This window comes from Thermobia domestica, chromosome 3 (assembly GCF_964235325.1).
Source record: "Thermobia domestica chromosome 3, izTheDome1.hap1.1, whole genome shotgun sequence".
Lineage (NCBI taxonomy): Eukaryota > Metazoa > Arthropoda > Insecta > Zygentoma > Lepismatidae > Thermobia > Thermobia domestica.
In genome coordinates this window covers 285054405-285070960 of record NC_137456.1, presented here as the reverse complement: position 1 = coordinate 285070960, position 16556 = coordinate 285054405, and the positions used below count along the sequence as shown (strand labels likewise).

At 37.6% G+C, this 16556-nt stretch overlaps 1 protein-coding gene across 6 annotated transcripts in view; it reads right to left on the bottom strand.

Annotated features, from left to right (window-relative positions):
* Window positions 1-16556, bottom strand: part of LOC145681107 (phospholipid-transporting ATPase VD) — a 325531-nt gene that overhangs the window by 239218 nt on the left and 69757 nt on the right. The window lies entirely within an intron of this gene.

The window sequence follows — 16556 nt, the reverse complement described above, 5'->3', positions numbered from 1 at the left end:
ATAATGAACTTAGGTTTCTTGCCATTCATAAGGCAGCATAGTTCGATATCAGTAGTAATATATTTAGTTCGAATTTTACGTTAAACTAAAAGATGTCTTAGGTATCATTCAATGAAAAGGGATCTTGAACCCAGAGTGGATTGATTTAAATCACGATTTAAATCAAGATTGAATCACTTGATTTTTAAAATAAAAATCGTTGATTTAAATCAAATTCTGAAATAGATTAATTTAAAGTGAAAATAAGTAAAATCCCGTTTCTATTCCGTTATTTCGATTATAGAAGATAATAATCATATACAAGAGACTCAAATGATGTACAGCATAGTATAAAAACGGGTGTCATGCAAAGGATAATTAGTGAAAATCCTGTTTTGAACGGGTAACCGGGGAATCCTGCTTTCTTCTCTTCGTCGAGTGTTTAAATCGTTAACTATTCCAACGGGGAAATCATGCACAACTGAGACGAAAATTCTTTCGTGTTCGCGTCTGTTTGTTCCCAGACAATATGGGCGTATTTAGAGGGGTCCGATCTACTCTTCGAAACTTTTTTTTTTTTTTTTTAGATTTTATAACTTTAGACAAAATTTATGTATTTTATATGTATTTCCTGCCGCTAGTTCCGATTTAAAAAAAAAAAAAAATATGCCCCTGCCAAAGATCCCAGGCTAACGATAGCGGATTAATTCAAAATTCAAGCCCAATACTTTCACTTAAATGGCATAATTAGGTCCATCATTTAATACCAATGTATTTTTTTTTCTTTTTCAGTTCACGACTTGTATTATACGAGGAGAAAGATTTGATTTAAATTTTAAAAAATGATTTAAAAACAAAAAAAAAAAAAAAAGTCATGATTTTCCACCCTGCTTGAACCTGAACATTACATTAAACTAAAAACAGAAACTGTATATTATCTTAAAACATCATTAGAACTGTTAAAAGAAACATTTGCACATTTATGTAAGCGTTACAACACCCAAGAAAATCAGTTATTCACAAATCGTTATTTTTACAAAAAGAAAAAACAAACTGAGTAAAGTCTATATCAATATTTTGTAAGTGGAAAGAAGGACAAGCTTTGTTTCTAATGTCTTGTAATTTCTAAATAATGTAACAGCGACATAATGACGGAATAAGAAGGAAGTTTAGTCAATATTTATAAAATTAAATCAATAGAAAGTGACAAAAGAATGTTTAAATGTATCATACATCGTAACTTCAAGTTACTTTAATATTCTATTTCAAAACGAGAATATCATTCGAACTAATGTTTATTGATATAATTTTGTTATATAGTCATCAGTAAATGTATATCAAAACCAGATTCATGCAACACATTAATTACGCAACAAATGACCCAATTTGAATTTAGCTTTCTTTGACATACAGAGAAGTAGAAGTTCACCTAAAGCAGTCGAAAATTTTCAAATTCATTTTGAATTAAGAGAGAAAATATGAATGAAATTAATGTAGCCCAAATTTTTTGGTGGTGACTGCGTGTACTGATATAGCAGAAGTTTAAACTAAAATTTAACTGTATAATAGCTTTAAAATACACGTGTTGTTTCTCAAAGGAAGTTATGATGCAGTTAACACATTTCTAACGTCAGAAAATTATTATTCTCGACTGCCAGCATCAGATAACGTATTTTACAGCCAATAGTAAACAACAAGAAAGGTGTTAATTCTATAAAGACTCAAGTTGAACTGATACATGATTGTTAAAACGAGTAAGACAAAATATTTGTGTCGAACATGTGCACTTGAACACACCTAACTGCCACATTAGAAGAAAAAAACTATGCGAGTCACGGTATTTTATTACGAAAACAAGTGTTTCCACAGCGTGAAACTACGGTAGACTTTCCAACTATGCGAATTCAATCCTCAAACTTGCATTAGAGTAATAAGATCAAAGATAGAATCTGTTTCTCGGAGGCTGAATCCATATCATTACTCGCTATCCCTTACTAGTTTTGTTCTATGGCGACAAAGGTTGAAACCGGAAATGGGTAATTTAAACCAGTGCCAGTTTGAATAGAAGATCAAGAGAGAAGACAGAAGCTTTTCCTGGGAAGCTGAATCGAGAGCAAAAAATCGCATGTCGATATCTCTTACCGTATTTGCTCGGATACCTGTCGACGGACGGACTACGCCATTCTATACAACTTCCGACAATTATGCATAGCATAGTTTGGAAGTATAATAAGAACTTAGCAAACGAAATTACCTCTACCTGAATGATTTTTTTTTATGGCCTATGTTATCCAAGCAATGGCGTAGGCAGAATTTCATCAACGAGGGAGCAAGCACTCAATCTCATATTCTTTCAGAAAAAAAAAATGAAATATTTAAGTTTTACGCAGGGTTGGCTGGTTTAAACCAAAAAAAAAAAAAAAAAAAACGAATAATGTTCGTAATAGTATGTGTTCGTAAATCTTAATGAACACACATTTGTGGGTTATCACGTTTCACTCCCGTATATTCAGACCTAAATTTCCCATTCATTACTCAAAGAGATTATACTACAAAAGCAACTTTTTTATGAATGTTTATTTCGTGATTTTTGGATCAAAAGATAAAATATATTTCAGGCAAAAATTTTCTAATAGGCATTATATCTCGAGAACTACATATAGTTTAGCCAAATCAAAACTACCACTTAACTCAGTATGATGTGCTTATTCCGCAAGAAGTACGAAAACTCTATTAGGGACCATTCAAAATTTTTGTAGCTCCTGATCCAAAAAATCCAATATATTTCATTCAATCAAAAATTTTCTTCTACGCCTTATATGTCGAGAACTACATATAGTGTAGCCAAACTCAAACTATCAGTTAACTCAGTATGATGTGCTTATTCCTTAAAAAATACGAAAACTCGATACAGGGCCAGTTCAAAAATTTTGTGGTCCCTGACCCAAAATCTAATTATTGGCCAAGATCTTTTGATCCATTTTTTTGGATAATTCCTAAAATTCTTATTTTATAGTTTGTTCTTATTACTGTTATGTCATTGCAATCAAAGAAAAAATCTAAATATTGTTTCGTTTTAATAATGTTTACTATTGATAAAATACATCGAAATGCCGTACTTTGGGGCGGTCTACAAACCCCACGAGAGGCATTTATTGAAACCAGAAGTATCTTTGGTATCTATTTATGTACAAATAGGTCAGAGCCAAAGTAGACTCAAATAATTCTTATCTTTATTCACTTTTCTTACCGATATGTAAATTAAGTCGTTGTATATCTTTAACTTGAACTAATAAAAGTCTTAGTAAACTAACTTGGACTAAATTAGTTCTGTACTCTGCAGTATTTTGAAGTTGTCCACATGTAATCCTGTATAATGGTTTCACTTGTGCAACTGTTTATCTTTTTGTCTTTCTGAAATGACTCTTGACAATTATATTATCAAGTATGTAAAGATCAGTACAACGTATTTTTATCAGGAGTCCTTCGTGAGTGAGTCGGCAGACGTATCTCATTTGTGACCAATTAGTCCCGGTTTCGAGTTTAAATGGAGGGCAATTTTTCTCGGATGTAAGCCGAGAAGCGGTTTGGATTCCGCTTTTAGCTTATATGATCCCTTCCAGCATAACCTGGTTGTTGCATAATACCAAGGTGAAACAAACTTATTTCTGTCCATATGTGACATGAATACATCTATAGAGCAAATTATTTAAACAAAAAAAGGGGTTTAAACAAAAAAAAACAAAAAAAACAGGTTTTTGGGTTTTTCAATAAAAACCATGGTTTTTGCCAACCCTGGTTTTACGTCCCACGTTTATGCAGGCTAGGCTAAAGGAGACGGTGATTAGAAATGAATGAAATGGTGGAATGAAGAGGGGGAGGAAACGGGAGAACCCCCAGAAAACCCACGCACAGGGTTTTTTTCCCATAAAATTCACTTGGCATGACCTGGAATCGAACCAAGGACCCCATGCACCAGAGGTGAACGCTCTACTATTGAGCCACCGCGGCCCCTCGTACCGTTTCAGAACAAGTGTGATTTTTGTATATATACACCCTAATATAGTATTTTTTTAAAAAAAATCTATGAGATCTTGCTCAAGGAAGAGGGGTTTAAACCGCAAAATCCTGCACTTGCATATTCCACTGTACAGGGTCTATATAAAAAGTAGAAACCATTTTTTTTTTTTTTTCCCTGAGAACTGTAAGTCACAGCACACTCGCTCCACTCAGAAAACTGCACACCTTCTGACGGCGATTCTTATTGACTGTTTTAAACTCACGTGGCACCTACGAGTATAACTTCTACACCATTCCCACTGCAAGTTGCCGAACAACAGTAGTTTGGTGTATCGCCTAACTCGTCTCCAAAGTCGACGGTCTGCTTGCACTATATTCCTGTGGAGTTCATCCGAACATGATGTTGGTCGGTTCCCATAAGGTATCATTTTGACGAAAAGACTGGAACGAAATTTAACAAATCAACAGCAAATGGTACATTCTTTCCACATTTATGGTTCAAAACTGTGCACAACTTACATATTAAGTTCGTATAGAAAAATTACTTGCAATTGTGTTTTCTCCATGGCGCACTTTCACACGACCCTGTTCAACAACCAGACTGTCTACTGTTCCAGACACTCTAGGTACACTCATGTCCAAAATTATTGTCGCATGTCTATAAATATGCTGTTGTATGAATATAATTTGATAACGAATTCGCCCGTAATTTCTTATAATGTTAGTATGCATATAATCAGCAAAGACATGTATGTGGTAAATTTCATGTCAAAAGAGCAGTAAATAAAACAATAAAACTAAAATAAAACTTTCTTGTCCATTTAGCAACATTTTGTTTTACTCATTCTAATTTTCGTATTTATAATTCTTTTCCTATGAAATTTACCACAACTATACATTTTCTGATTATACACATAGTATCAGTATAAAAAGTACCCTGCAAAATCATTATCAAATTATATTCTTACAAGAAGACAGTTATAAATATGCGACAATCATTTTGGACATGAGTGTACCTCAGTCTCTTTACATGACGTGTACTGAGTTTGTGACGTTAGGCGCGACGTTTATCCCTGTGTTGTGTTGGTCAAGTTAGTTTCCCACTAGACGTAAAAGCGGACATATCATTCGCACCAAAACTCTTATCCAAATCAACTCTTCACATATAAACTTGTCAGGAAAGAACTTCCGTCATGCCAATTGTAGAATTGATCATGCTTAGACAAATTTCTAATTATGTTTCTTTATACTAACTTCAGAATGCAAAATACGATGAAATTATTGTTAAACAAATCAGTAAGTTCCAAAAGACGTACAGGTATTTCTAAGAAAAGCTACGGAGTAAAATAAACAAAAGAATCCCAATGTTCACAATTCCAGGAACGGGAAAGCATCTGTTAAATGTACTACTTTTCCCTAAGAACAAATAATTCAATTTTCTTGTTTCAAGGAAACATGTAAAAACGACACTACAGAGAAAAGGCAGAAGGCTACTGAATGCAGAATGCTATTAAGAAAGAGAAGAGCATTGTCTGGTGTCAGGAAAGTTTTAGATTATGTTGTTACTTACCGGTGAAGGCTATAAATTATATACTTCTAAATCTTCGATCCAAAGTGTGAGTCAAGGATAAAATCAGGACATGTTGTAAAATCTTATTAATGTCAGAATCGGCAGAATTACTGTCAAATGTTATAGTACTACACACGTAACCGACACAAAGAACCACAGCTGCAATGAAGCACCATATATAAAAAGTAAACTTTTACCATTTGTACCGAACTTCTAGGCGTATTGATTTCAGTGTTCAAAAGATATGACATTAAAGAAAGAAAAGAATGGAGGAAATTTTTCATTCAACTTCAATTCTTAAAACAACATTTGAGACTACTTTTGTATTGGTGTTACTCACGCAACACTTCAACAGAGTCTTGTTCAAAGACGGAAAATACTTATCTTTATAAAATTGCCAGGTAATATTTGTTAATGTTACAAAACGTTACATCCCACTTTCATAACGTTTATCAGTTATGCGTTTTCTAAACATCGACATAAACACACTAATTTTCCCAACTGCACGATGTTTCTGCAATTTGTGGGATTTCTATAATCACTCTTCTAAATGGAAAAAATCTACAGACTGTTTCAAAAGTCTCTTATCATGGTCACAACCAATTGATGATACGCTGCAACAAGAAGCCGAGTACAATCACATGCTCACACGATAACACACCAGCCCATTATGCTACTGCTGCGCAAGAATACCTTGACCGCCAGTTTCCAGGACGTCGCTTAGGACAATTATTAAAGGTCAGTAATTTATGAAACGGTTTTTACTGTTTTCAGAACAACTGTTGACTTATTTTAGTACTATAAAAGTGTTAACAAAATTTTGTGTTAAACGCTCTAGGTGTTTAACATTATAGCTTAAGCAAACTAATAGTTATAGCCACAGATGGACAACATCGCCTCTATGCAGAGCCACCCCGAAATCGTTTTAGCTTCGTCACTTTTCTTACTGACTGACAAACACCGCGCTCATATTTACCATTCAAGCAACGTAAAACACTCATCATAATATCTCGAAATTTTTTCTATAACGGGTGACCTGAATTAAAATGGCCAATTTCTCACCAATATTACATGGATTTAATATGCAATAATAATAACTGTCCAAAGTTGACATTATATACTAATCGATATATCTCATTGAGCTGAACAACATGATTTGTGTAAGTACTCATGCGTAGTTTTCGAGCAAAATAAAATATTTTTTTACAAACTTAAATAATCAAGTTTTGGTGGCTGTACGATAACCACGCCACCAACTAAGATGAAACTGTTAACTGACGTAAACACTAAGTAGCTTGTCATTATGACATTACGAGGGCGGGGTGAAAAGTTCTCGGCCTGACAATGAAATATTCCGAATTTCAGTTCCAAAATGGTTTTATTTTTCGACATAATCTCCCTTAACTTCAATACACTTGGTCCAGCGTTTCTTCAACATCAGTATTCCTTCCTGGAAGTGAGAGTCTGGAAGGTTGTGAAAATAGTCGTCCACGATCCTCTTAACTTCTTCATTCGATGTGAAGCACTTCTCAGAAAGAAATTTGTTCAAGTTTGGGAACAGATAGAAGTCCGATGGTGCCAAAACAAGGAAAATATGGGGGATGGCCGAGCAAATCGTACACCAAATCCCGCAGTTTCCCATCGCCAACGCACCCTTGTGCACAGGTGCGTTGTCCTGGTGAAAGATGATTTTCTTCTTCTTCAAGCCAGGCCTCTTCTCGCGAATTTTGGCATCCAGCTGGTCAAGAAGGTTCGAGTAATATTAGCCTGTAATTGTTCTCCTTTTTGCAAGGTAATCAATTAACAGGATCCCTTTCGCACCCCAAAACACACTGGCCATGACCTTTCCGGCCGATATGATCCTCTTCGTTTTCTTCGGTGCTGCACCACCGGCTTCCACCCCCTCCTTGGACTGCTGTTTCATTTATGGCGTGTAGTAGTGAACCCATGCCTCATGTATGGTTACAAATCGCCTCACAAAATTGGTCGGATGCCTTTTGAATCGGTCCAAAGATTGCTGCGAAAATCGTTTTCGCATTTGCTTTTGGTCGGCAGTCAGCAAATGCGGCATCCATCTTGCGCAAACCTTTCGCATCCCTAGTCCTTTGTGCAAGATATTTCGCACCCGTTCCTCCGATATCCCCACACTCGCAGCTACCTCACTCAAGTTCACTCGCCTGTCGTCCAACACGATATCATGCACTTTTTCAATTGTTTCCGGTGTGGTTGCGGTTTTCGGCCTTCCTTCACGTGGGTCATCTTCGACGGATGTGCGACCACGTTTAAATTCAGCTGCCCACTTTTTAATGGTTAACATGGAAGTAAGCCTGCCATATTGTTTTCATGAAAATACGTGACACTTTCGATATCTCCCTCCAAACTTTTCAACACAATCCAATGAATTTTTCTCTCTTCGTTCCCTGCCATTAATTGTACGGAGTGAAGTTATGTACAATCCACCTACAAAAGAATCGCCTTGAACTCAATATGACGTCTTATAAAAATGCCTTACCGGAAAACAACATGAAAATAATCTTGTTTTATTCAAATCAGTGATACAATCAACTTTCAATATGCTTTCCGTGTCTAGCAATATTTATTTGCATAGTTGTATTTGCCAAAATTACATTTGTCAGTTTAATCTGACAAGAATTTTGCTGATTTTTCTCCTTGTGTAGTATGTAATTGTCAATACTGGATTTACATATTTCTAAGCCCTAGACCAAAGGACAATTCTGTGGTCCTAGCCTCTCATCTTTTTTAACTTATCTAATGTCTTGCTGAAGAAAAAGTCAATCATCTTCCCCGTGCTTGTAGATGTAGAAGCACTCGAAGCCGTCTTGTGTTTGCTGTTCTTTGGTGTTGGAGAGTATTGGAGTTTCCAACAGGTGCAATGGAAAAAGTAACATTGGAAATTTTGCAGTCAACCTCATAGTTCAACTTTATCGCTTTCAGAAACGAGTACTTCTTCAAATTGTAAGAATACGTGCACTTCAGCTTAGGCATCCTTGTTGATGCAAAAGTGGAACACTTCACTTGTATTATCAACAACAGCAAAGCTCATGCACTTTATGAAAGATTGCAGATCCCTTTTACTGCTAACACACAACTGCAATTCTGCACTGCGAGTCTATTGGCTTGCTCGCTTAGGTTGGTGTGATAATTTGCTCGAAACGATTACATGTTACAGTTTATTGTTCATTCACTAATTACAGGATTCCCAGCCAGTCACAATATTTGATTTTTCACTTTTCGAATAAACTGATATGAATAGCAGAAACGAAACGGGATTCAAATACGGGACGTATGGCAGGCTTACATGGAAGGAACAGAGTCCCCGTAAACTTTTGTCAACTTCGGATGAATCTCCGTTCTCCGTAGGTGTTACTCCATCCAAAACGAAAAATTTGATTACCGCACGATATTCAAGTTTATCCATATTCACAACTAACACGCAAGACGTCTAATTACAACAACGCCTGCACACAAACTACTTTAGAGAACAAGTTGACACGTGTTATACGAACAACTGAAAAGCGCCTCCAGGCAAGAACAATAACATTTTGCTGATTGGAGTGCCACCTCTGGGTCAGGCCGAAAATTTTTCACCCCGCCCTCGTAGCAATACGATAGCACATGGTATGGTTAATGAGATATACCGCAAAATTAACTCTTGTATTTTTTTTTTTTTTTTTTAATTTCAGTATAATGTTGTGCGACGATAAAAACATGCATGAACTGGCACTGGCATATTACATCGAGCTGAACAAAATAAGATACTTAATAGTAAATTATCATGCGTAGTTTTTGAAAAAATCGAGAATGAATATTTATATCGTTAGGATTGTGTCGCTCGTTGCAAATTTGACGCAGTTGATTGTATTCTTCTGCTGGAATAGTTCATTATTAGTGGTAGTATTATTATGTACTGTATTATGAAACAGACTTTCTAAATAGCAGATTGTATCTACAGGGTGGGCCAAAAGTCAGGAAGAGGTTATAACTGTGAATAACTTTTTTACTTATCATTAGTTTCCATTAATATTTCACAGACTTGAAGATTAAGATGGGAGATTGTTCACACTTATGTGTGTAATATAAACTCAAGTGCAGGTTTCCATCATTATGAGCGTCACAGATACGGGTTTTTTATAGCACATGATTCATGACAGGGGGTCAACACCTTGGTCCGAATGCCCGTAATTCTGCACAAATATTGTCCTTGAGCTGCTGTATTGTTTATGGTTTGTTCACATTCATATTGTTCTTCAGAGCCCGGAAGAAAATAATCAAATGGACACGTGGTGCGGCATGACGTCAGAAACGATCACTGGGCCATACTTCTTTGAAGATAAAGCCAACGCAGTAACGATGACTAGTGATCGATATCGAAACATTATTGAGACTATTGTGCGTCCTGCAATGGAGAACATCTCTGAAAGTGGTTTCAACAAGATGGGACCACAGCACTTACGGCAAGAGCCTCAATTGGGCTTTTGAGGACCATTTTCGGCCATCGTATCATCTCTACAAACACTGACAAAAATTTATGCTCCCGTTCGCCTGACCTCAACCCGCTTAATTATTTTTCTTTAGGGGTATCTGAAGTACAAAGTGTATGTGAAAACAATGAAGCAGATCAAGGACAATATTCATGCAAAAATACGGGCACTCGGACCAAAAAAGATGTGCTACACAGAGTTCGTATCTGTGAGGCCCACAATGGCGGACACCTATCTGAGATTATATTCCACGCTTAAGTGTAAAAATCTCTCATCTTTGGTCTTTAAGTCAGTGACATATCAATGGAAACTAATGATAAATAACAAAGTTACTCACAGTTATCACACTTTCATAACTTTTGGCCCGCTCTGTATGATAGTTTGATTTCTCCTAGCAGTGACGCGTAATCCCTACAGTGACAAAATACTGCTTGTACATTTTACAATATTACTAGAGTTTAACGGGAAAAGTATTCAAAGATGAGACATATATCAATCGATTGATCCCATGCAGCTGAACAATACGAGAGAAGGTAAATAAATATTCAAGCGTAGTTTGGGATGCCGTTCCCCTGTTATACTTCGTCCGTGACAATTCACATATACCATGCCGTGCCGTGCCGTGACATCCCGCTACTTCTTTCTACCCATTCCCCAAGATGGACTGCAAGGAGGGTCAACCTCGTGTCGCTTCAAGTACTCCAAGAAGTATCGTGGCTGTCGAGTTGCGACCGAAGTGTTTTCTCTTCGAGGCCACCTGTCGATGTACGGCATGGGAACGGCACACGTCTTATGTGAACCAAAAAAGACAATCCAAATGAATTTTCAACGTCAAAGTCTGAAAAGAAACTGTGTATCACGACACCGTATGGGAATGGCACACTGTGTGTGAATTAAGGCTTATGGTCCCTTACAAGTTTCTATTCTCTTGGAACGCATTTTCACTTGTTTATACACTGTATATACAGATGGTGATCAGAAAAATGGAAACACCTGTAATTGGCAACACGTCAGATGTATGGGTTGGCAGTGGTGTCGTGGCGCCCGCAGCGCCGGACCGCTGGTGGTGGTGTGTTAGGTCGGTCTCCATACTACGTCAGGCGCAGTGGAACAGCAGTGTCCAGTGGCTGCAGCAGACGGACAGGAAAATCTAGGAGGTAGTGTAAAATGGGAGACCTCTTAGATTTTCAAAGAGGGCAAATTGTTGGTGAGCGGTTATGTGGAGTGAGTGTGACGGCAGTGGTTACTGTTAGGTGTGTCGCGTGGGACAGTGTCGAAGGTGATGACGGCCTACACAACACACGGGAAACCCACATCGGGGAAGCGGAACAGTGGGCGGAAGAAAATCATGAGTGACAGGTCACGCCGGGTATTAAAGCGCATCGTCACGTAGAATCGTCGTGCCACTGCGGAGCAAGTAACGGAGGAACTCATTCAGCACCTCCCCCACCCTGTTTCGACAATCACAGTCCGCCGCAAATTACATGACATGAACTTACGGGGTCGTATTGCACGGGCCAAACCGCTTATCAGGGACCATAACGCTTTCGCACGCCGCAAATGGTGCCGCGACCATGCAACTTGGACCGTTGAGGACTGGAAACGTGTGATATGGTCGGATGAGTCATCTTTCACCCTATTCCCAACCACGGGCCGTGTTTATGTATGGAGAACGCCCAAAGAAGCTTATGATCTGCAGTGTCTCCGCCCAACTGTGAAACATCGCGGCGGCTCGGTGATGCTGTGGGCCGCCATATCATGGTTTTCATTGGGTCCTGTGGCCACACTTAGCGGACGAATCACTGCCAACGATTATGTCGCAATTTTAGGAGACCACCTGCATCCTATGGTCCGGATGTTGTTCCCGGACAATAACGCCATTTTCCAGGATGATAATGCACACATTCACAGAGCTGGCGATGTTGCAGCGTGGTTTGAGGAACATCGGGATGAAGTTCAACACCTCCCCTGGCCCGCCCAATCCCCAGATCTCAACATAATTGAACATCTGTGGTCCGTCTTGGAAACACGACTCTGGCGACGATTTCCACCTCCATCCTCTCTCACAGAACTGGCCGATGCCCTGCACGAGGAATAGTGTAAAATTCCACTTGCTACCATGCACAACCTCTATGCCTCCATCCCACGTCGCATCAAGGCTGTTCTGAAGGCGAAAGGTGGCCCGACACCCTATAAATCTGGTAAGTTGCAATTTCGTTCAGGTGTTTCCATTAGTGACACAAATACTTGTAACACACACACACACACAATTTTTAAGTAAAGAAAAGAGGAAACGATTAAAGAGTTTTCAGCTATCCTAAAAGGCAGAAGAGAAAACGAACACAGACTTTGCTGCCACTTTGGTTTGAAAATAGTCTCAAATAGATTTAACCTTTATTACAAACATACCAACTCCCAATTGATTAGAATGAAAACTAACTGATAATAGTAACAAATTTGAACAAATTAGCGAAAAAGAAACTAAAATAAACAACTCACACTATACATGTATTACAGCGTGTCGTAGGTGCGTGTGAGAATTATTTACTAACTGATGACTAATCTTGAAGACTTTAACTTTAGTCCGCACTTCTAAGAAGAAAAAATAGGGAAAAAAATTCTTTTTGTTTGCTTAACATTGAACGAAAACATAGATTAAATACTTGGTCTTTGTCAAATAGTGGCCTTGACGGAAAAGCAAACACCGAGAGTCTACTAAAAACGAAAGAACTGGAGGATTACAAACGCATAGGATTAGGATTTTTATGGAACCAACGATATGTCAAGCCTTAAGCAACTTTCTTCAATTCTTTCAAACAAGGTGCTTTCTCATCCTTTCAAAAGCCAAATATATGATTTTTTTTGCGTTTCTCTCGAAAATTACTCAAATCAAAATACAGTACACTCACGACTATCCGATCTATACGCTATCTCAGACTAGTTGATAGGAAAACAAGAAAACTCCCCATCTCTCCTCCTCTTTCTCGCCGCAAGAGGGGAAAGCAGGTATACCACCCCTGACAGGGAAGGAAACGTTTGAGACATTCCTATCGGTATTGTTTAAAATCTAAATTTTCCACTCCAGTACGCGCGCGCTTTTTGTCAATGTGAGGGAGTTTGCTGTTCCTTTTAGCTACTCTTTCCACGCCCTCATTTACAACTTCAATTAATATGGTTATTTTAAGAAAAGGATATAGCATTGTTTATGTATTTTATAGGACTAATAAATATTGATTTGACCATTTAAAAGAAAGCATAACAACAGCTATTTATAAACCAAATTTATGCTGATTCTTTTATTTGATGTTAGAAGGGGGAGGGGAGAGTTGTGAGGAATAGTTGACATATGCTCTTACTGTAAAGAAAGAAACAAAAATAGTTGTATATTCGATTGGACATCGAATACGTGGAATATAGCTGTGAAGATTGTATGAATTTAGCGTGTGTGAACACTGTAGTGTGTGAAAATACTGTAGTGCTTGTATATAGTAGGGAGTGTATTAGTGTAGAGTAACACATACACAAATTTATTTATTTATTTATTTATTTGTAACGTGTTCTTAGTGTGTGTGTTAAGCAAGATTCTAGAATGTCTTCCAGTTCCGTAATAAAACATAAACGCGGAAAAGCTTTGAGAAGTGGTGAAAGGCGCTGCGTTTTGAATGTGTTTAATTCTTTGAGAGAACATCATCCTCATTTAAATGTAGAACAATTGGCTGACATGACTGCAAAACAGACAGGGGTGGGACAAGCAACTGTGTACAGAATCCGACGGGAGGCCAAATTTAATGAAAATAAACTGAAAAGTCCAAAAAAGACGCGCAAAAGCACTTCCCTACTTGAAAAATACGACGATTTTACGAAATCGGCTATTCGATCGAAGGTACATCAGTTCTTTTTCCGAAATGAGTTGCCAACGTTAGATAAAATTCTGTCAGCAATAAACACCGATGATGACCTTCCATTTTTCTCTCGTGCAACTTTGCCCAGACTATTAAAAGTTATGAAATTTAAATGCGTGTTGTGCAACAGGAAAGGTTTCATAGTTGATAGGGATGATATTGTGATCTGGAGGAGAAAGTATCTCCGCTTAATTAAAAAGTTTAGAGAGGAGGGTAGACATATTTATTACCTTGACGAGATGTGGGTAAATGCTTGTCACACCGTGACAAAAGTAATGGTAGATGAAACTGTGAAGTCTAAGAAAAATGCCTTTCTCGCTGGACTTTCCACTGGACTTAAGAATCCTTCAGGTAAAGGTAAAAGGCTAATTATTGTGCATATAGGAAGTGATAAAGGCTTTCTTACCCAAGGGAAGTACATATTCGAATCAAACTCCACAAAAGACTATCACGAAGAAATGGATGGCACAAAATTTGAAAGCTGGTTTCAAAACATACTTCCACATCTGGAATCTAATTCTGTAATAATAATGGACAATGCGCCTTATCACAGCGTGAAGATAGACCGTATTCCCTCTATGTCTTGGACGAAGGAGAGAATAAAAAATTGGTTGCAAAGTAAAAATATCGCGTATGACGATTCTTTTATCAAAATGGAATTAATTAACCTCATACCTTCTGCACTGAAGAATAAATGTAACAAGTATAAAGTGGACGAAATGGCAGCTAATTCAGGAAGGGAAGTTCTAAGATTACCTCCGTACCATTGTACGCTTAATCCAATTGAACTTATTTGGAGCCAAGTGAAGGGACATGTGGCACGCAATAACAAAAGTTTCACATTGAGCGAGGTGAAAAAACTGTTAGAGGAAGGACTAGAGATGATAACTCCTGAAAAGTGGAGAGATTGCGTCCAACATGTAATAGACAAGGAGGAAACGAAATATTGGGAACTTGACAGGCTCGCTGACGAAACGGTCGAAAAATTCATCATCAACCTTGATGAAAGTGAAGAAAGTGACGATAGTATGGATGTGGAGCCTCTGGATTCGAGCGACTGAAAGAGTAAGTACTCAACATTATTTCTTTTGCGTTGTCTTGTTACATAATCCAATCAATTGATCTTTCTTGTGTCCTTTTTTTCTTTTTTCGATATGCTATTTCAAATCTTGTACTTTTCGTATGGTCCTACTGCACCAATGTCTGCTTCACCGGTCATATAACATGTTTCACTGTAATTACTCATAGCTACATTTCACGGAAAGCGATACTGTTTCTGAATATTAACATATGCATTTCCCATTCCTCCTCAGAAAAGCAAGAAAGGAATAAATATATTTTTAAAGAACATTGTTCTATTCAACTCACTTCAGATTCAGTATTATGTTACAGATTGACAATACTTTCACTTAATATAAAAAAGATAAGTGATAAAGGACCGTGTAAGTATTGTTTTATATAAAGTTTGCCGTACCCGTTAAAATTTTAAGCAGCAAGTAATTGTAATATGAAAAATAACTAGTAAATAGCCAGTTTGACAAGCAAAAATAACTAATAGGAAAATAGTATTAAACATTGTTTTCAGTTGCTTTAACTGGAATCCCTATTAGGTTATTTGTAATTGACTCACATTCTTTTTTTTTTTTTTCTTGTATACAGTATGATAACCGTTTTCATGAAAAACTGCAGGCCAGTCCAAAAATGTAAAGGAGGTCCGGTAGAATTTAGGGGGGGGGGATCCAATCACATTATAGTTCATCAACATATTATTGTTCATTTTCAAGTCTACCGTGAAAAGTTTAGGAAAGCCAGTAAAAATTTAGGGGGGCCCGACCCCTAGACCCCCCTTGGATACGGGCCTGAAAAGGAGTCGACACACTTTTTAGTTTTCTTGTCATATGTCGTTATATTTTTGTTGCCATATGTTACGGAGGAATGGATGCTCAGTGGTAAATTACTTACTTCCGGTCCGGTCCTTGGTCATGTAAATTCGTGGCTAATGACATCGTGTCAGTGAGTTTTTTCGGGGTTCTCCCTTTGCTGCCACTTTCCTCTTCCATCAATGCTTCCTTATCATTCATTTTCAATAATCATAGTCTCCTTTAATCTATATGGCATACGTGCGTGACGTTAACTAAATGTGTCCTTTCATTTTTTTCATGAATATGTTGGTGTATTAACAAAAAAGAAACCTGATTAAATCATGGTGCCGACACAATAAATTGAGTACAAGATCCAACCCTGCCATCAGGTGAAATGCGCACTCGAGTAGCAGACATAGTCCGCTATTCCAACGCTTCTGCACACCCCCCGCTTTTTGAATTAATGAGCATACTTAAATTGAGTTGACAGTTACTTGTAAAACCCGTTTTGGTTACTCTGTTTAATGTGTTAAGAAGCAAGAATTACGTACACGATTATCTGAGAGTTTCAATCCGTTGTTTACACACTGTTTTTTAAAAATATCTACATAGCAGCGAATGGGGGCTTGTATTGCTAAAGAGAACAGCAACACAACCCCCGTCTCAACCAGCTGGCAGCTAGCAGGTGGGTGGTGGGGATAGAAGTTCCTATCAACTTGTC